The sequence below is a fragment of the Gavialis gangeticus genome, unplaced genomic scaffold (genome assembly GCF_001723915.1).
Source record: "Gavialis gangeticus isolate Ggan-Ray unplaced genomic scaffold, GavGan_comp1, whole genome shotgun sequence".
NCBI classification, from domain to species: domain Eukaryota; kingdom Metazoa; phylum Chordata; order Crocodylia; family Gavialidae; genus Gavialis; species Gavialis gangeticus.
This window is the reverse complement of record NW_017729012.1, coordinates 8,705,596-8,710,628: the sequence shown is the minus strand read 5'-3', so window position 1 is coordinate 8,710,628 and position 5,033 is coordinate 8,705,596. Positions and strand designations below refer to the sequence as shown.

General features: G+C 52.4%; 1 long non-coding RNA gene across 1 annotated transcript; it reads right to left on the bottom strand.

The window, feature by feature from the left end:
* Positions 1 to 541: 541 nt before the first annotated feature.
* LOC109293313 lies at positions 542 to 4,621 on the bottom strand. The gene is made up of 2 exons (XR_002096298.1): positions 4,589 to 4,621; positions 542 to 1,215 (listed from the first exon to the last, which is right to left on the bottom strand). It is a non-coding gene; the product is annotated as an uncharacterized LOC109293313 (long non-coding RNA).
* Positions 4,622 to 5,033: the final 412 nt, after the last annotated feature.

Here is a 5,033-nt window from a genome sequence, read left to right as displayed (position 1 = left end):
GCTAGTAGCATCTCGCACTGAGAGAGCAAGCCAGGTGTTGAGCCCTGGACCCCACTCGTCATTCTGCAGCTGGCTCTATGGGAAATGTTGCTGTGTATGATATCAAGTCCAGGAGGTTCTCTCAGCTTCAATTTTCCCATCTGCAATATGGGCCTATTTCCTAATACTTGCCTATTTCCTGAGTTGTTGTGAGGATTCATGCTTTTTGGGCTGGAGAACACTGAGATAATCCAATGGCTATTGCTTACAGACAACCTATGAGCAGTTAAAGCTGGGGTGGGCAATTATTTTGGGTGGAGGTCCACTCACTGAGTTTTGGCAAGCCATCAAGGGCCACATGACAGGCAGCTGGGGCAGGCAGATAAATATTACTTTTCTAAATTGTTTAGGGGCCCTGTGGGCTGGATAGAATGGCCTGGTGGGCTGCATCCAGCCCGTGGGCCACATTCTGCCTACCCCCGAGTTAAAGGGAGTATGTTAGGATAGGGTGTTATGGAAAGCAGCACTTTTAATAAAGCCATTGAAAGAATGGTTTGTTGGCCATCTTTCAAGTAACTTTTATTAAACGGTTAATTTGAATATGGCACATGTACATCAAGAAAACCAAGCAATCTGCAGGCATGGGAAATTAATCAAACAGTGCCTTGAACAAAGGTCCCTTGTACAGCGCTCACAGAAACACACCGTGACGATTTACAGTTTCCTGAGAAATACTGGGGTGGCTGCAGATTACAGCTCAGATACTGGTAATTTGCTCAGTTATCAGGAACGTGTCACCTTTGCCTCCCTGAATATAGGAGCTGGAGGAATCCTCCATCCTTCCTGTTTGCTCATCTGCGTTCGGACCTGTGCGCTGCGGTGAAGGGGGATGCTCGAGAGTCAGATGTGGTTCTTTGGGCAGGTGCTGTTGGATATACAGCTCGTAACGTTTCCTTCTGTTCAGCTTATAGATGTGCAGCCTTTCTTCCTCGGCAGCAGGATCCTCCAAAACTCCATCCCATCGCAGGCTGTCATTGATCTGGTCAGAGAGGTCCTGGTCTGCTTGGTTAGAGCTTGAAATGGTGGAAGTTGGTAATACAAACGTGTTCATTTCTGTAGCAGGCTGAATTCCCTTTGCAGGGTCTGGGGTCAGGCCAGTATTCTTGCTGAGACGCGAAACTTCAAGCAGTTGGGTTTGCTGCTGCTGCTTCCTGCTTTTCCCATGATGTTTATCTGCTGCAATGAGAAATACCATCAACACAAACCTTCCACACATCGCTGCCACTGCCACTCACAACTTTACTGCTCTTCTGGAATATGACCGATACAGACCCGAGCCCACGACACGCAGCACGGGGGCATCATCCAGGAACCAGATTTTTAACACCACATCAACTGCATAAAAACTCCTGCTTGAGGAGAAAGAAGCGTCTAGCTGAGCACTTAAGCGCATTGTAGAACAGTACAGCTATGCAGAATTTCAGCATATTAATAGCATCTCCACCAGCATCCTGCTCATTGGATCAAAAGGACCATTAAGATTTTTTTTTTTTTTTTTTTTTTTTTTTTTTTTTAGTAGTTTTGTGCTCTTGGGGTTTTTTTCATGCAAATGTCATATGTCATAAACAGTTTGAGGAAAGAGGAAGTTTTTTAAAAAAAAAAAAAAAAAAGCCTGGTAGAAACTAAAATGAGAAACTTTTGTCCTATCATCATTTGAATGCCATTCAGGGGTTTCTGTGTTTTAATGCCCATGTGCAAAAGAGAGGCTCTCTGTGTGAAGGAGCTAGCAACCCCAAATTGGGGGGGGGGAATATTTTGGAAGTTTGTTACCCAATGTAAGTAAGTGGAATTCCCATTTTAATGTGTGCCCCCAGTTAAACAGCTAGTGAACAGCTCAGACCACCTCTCTTGTAATCTATGCTGGCACTATTGTTTTAAACACTTGTTCCATTTAGGCTTCAGCTTCCAACCATATTTACCCAAACTCTTGTAAAATCAGTGCTCTTTTTAATTCTGTTTTATTCTGAGGTTTTTATTTTATTTTTTTAAGCTCTGATCCTTTCATAGTGCAAGTGGCGTGCTTCACCTCCAAAGAAGTCTGATACAACCAGTTAACAGCCCTTGTACAAGCAGAGCGGACCAGAGAGATCTGTGCCTGATGGAAGCAACTCCTCCCCCATGAGCAAGTTCAGAGAGGAATCGGTGCCCTGGTTCATAAAACAGCAGCGTCCAACTCTGACCAGTTTGACTCATGCCAATAAAACGTTAAATGCATTTACCCAAAGCTTCCTGTGCTTTGTACCCGAAAGCTTGCAAAACACCCCAATTTTCCCAACTATTTAGCTGGTCTAATGAAAAATATCACATTTACCTAAAGAAACTTGTCAGTGCAGGGAAAGAAAGCCTCCTCATACTTGCAACCTCCCCAAATCTAGCAGCCCATTTGTGAAACAGCCTATTCCTTGACAGATGTCTTATGCCTCCTACTGCCTATGGGAGGTAGTGACATGCCCTCCTAATGTGTGTGTGGGGGGGTGCGTGTGTGTATTTTCCCCCACAAAAAGGTAGGTATGTTTCTAAAAAATGACTGGCAGTAAAAGAGGCCTGGGTCACCAGGCTGTTCTTTCAATGCTTGGGTGCTTGTCTTGTGGGGCGATCTAACCTTGGACAGGGGGCTGGACCCAATGACCTTGTGAGGTCCCTTCCAGCCCTCATAGCTATGACATCTACGAACTGAACCAGCGTCTCTATCTCCAATTCTTCCCCGGGATAACGGCACCTGCTCTCCTGTCTCTCTGCCACCCTGGCTGAAGGACGCCTCCTCGTCCCAGTGCCACATTTGGGCTTATTCCACTTAAACTCTAGCTTAGGGCCCCACAATACAAGGGGCCTCCAAATAAAAAACCTGGACATTTTCATTGTGACGTGACAAAAAACCAGACCTGCATATGGCTCTGTAGCTGTTATTCACACTGAGTCCATATCTTTGTGCAGAAATAACAATAATTCATCTTAAAATTTCATGAAAATCCATTCTCGTGGATTATGTTTCTCATATGGGGCCTCTTATAGCTGGACGTCACTTAGGGCCTCATCCGGCAGCGCTATCCCGGTCCCATTTTCTCTTGCCAGGCGGGTAAGGTGAGTCCAGGCAGACCTACTGATGTTGAGGGGTAACCAGCATGGGTTCGTGCAAGGCCGATCCTGCCTGACTAACCTGGTCTCTTTCTATGACCAGGTAACAAAGAGCTTAGATGCGACGGAGGAAGTCAATGTCGTCTTCTTGGACTTCCAGAAGGCCTTCGACACAGTGTCCCACCCAATTCTGGTGGGCAAGCTGAGGGACTGCGGCATGGATGAATGCACAGTCACATGGGTGGCAAACTGGCTCCAGGGGCGCACCCAGAAGGTGGTGGTGGACAGATCGATGTCGACCTGGGAGGGGGTGGGCAGTGGAGTCCCCCAGGGCTCGGTTCTAGGGCCAGTGCTGTTCAACATCTTCATCAGTGACCTGGACGAGGGTGTGGAGAGCACCCTGTTCAAGTTTGCTGATGACACCAAGCTGTGGGGTAAAGTGAATACACTGGCAGGCAGGGACCGCGTCCAGGCAGACCTGGATAGGTTGGAGACGTGGGCGGATCTGAACAGGATGCGGTTCAACAAGGACAAGTGCAGGGTGCTGCACCTGGGGAGAGGGAACCAGCATTATGGTTATAGGTTAGGGGCTGCCCCTCTCGGCAGCACAGAGGCAGAGAGGGATCTTGGAGTCAGGATTGACTCCAGGATGAAGATGAGTCGCCAATGTGACGAAGCAATAGGCAGAGCCAACCGCACCCTGTCCTGCAGCAACAGGGGCATCGCTACCAGGTCCAGAGAGGTCTTGCTCCCCCTCTACGCGGCGCTGGTCAGGCCGCAGCTGGAGTCCTGTGTCCAGTTCTGGGCGCCGCACTTCAAGAGGGACGTGGAGAACCTGGAGAGGGTCCAGAGGAGGCCACTTGTATGGTTGAGGGCCTCCGTGGCCAGCCCTGTGAGGAGAGGCTGGGGGACCTGAATCTCTTCAGTCTCTGCAAGAGGAGACTGAGGGGGGATCTCGTGGCTGCCGACAACCTTATCAGGGGCCAGCAGCAGGGACTCGGGGAAAGTCTGTTCACCAGGCCCCCCTTGGGGTCACCAGGAACAATGGCCACAAGCTGAGGGAGGAGAGGTTTAGGTTGGATATTAGGAAGGACTACTTCACTGTAAGGGTGGCCAGAGCCTGGACTAGGCTCCCAGAGAGGTGGTGCTCTCACCTTCCCTGGAGATCTTCAAGAGGAGACTGGACAGGCACCTGGCTGGGGTCTTATGACCCCTCCACCCCCAGTGCTCCTTCCTGCCCAGGGCGGGGGGTCGGACTCGATGATCCGTCTAGGTCCCTCCCGACTCACTGATTCTGTGAGTCTGTGATCCTACCGATCTCCCGTGCGTGGAGCAGGGGTCGAGCCGGGGCTGGCACGTCCGCGCCATGTCGCGCGCGAGGGGGCAATGCCCCAGCGCTTTGCGCCGTGAACCCCGGCGTGTCCTGCACCCGCACCCCGTGCCCAGCCGAGCGGGGGCATGCGGCCCAGCTCACCCGTCTCCCCCGAGGCAGGGGGGCGGTTGCCCCCCTGCCCTGCCGCAGGCAGCCGCGTCTTCTGCTGCTGCTTCCTCCTCTGCTGCCTGGCAGCGCCCTGCGGGCCGCCAGCCTGGCCCCGCGCCTGGACGGGCGGCAGGCGCCGTGCCCCTTGCATGGCCCACTCCTCCAGCCTGGGACGCGTCTCTATGGCGGCAACGACAGCAGCCAAGAGTCCCCTCCCGAGGGGCCGGGCCTGCCCGGCCTCTCCCCGCCCGCCCGGCTGGGCACGGAGAGGAGCCTGCGGCTGCCGTGCGAGCTGGGCCCTGCCACGCGCAAGGGAGAGCGCGTGGGCCTGGCTGGCAGTCTTCTCCCCCCTGAACACCCGCCCTGCCCCCCAGCGCCACAGCTCTGATTGCCGACGGGCTGCGGCTGCCCGGGTGTGCACAGGGCCTGGCCCTCCTGA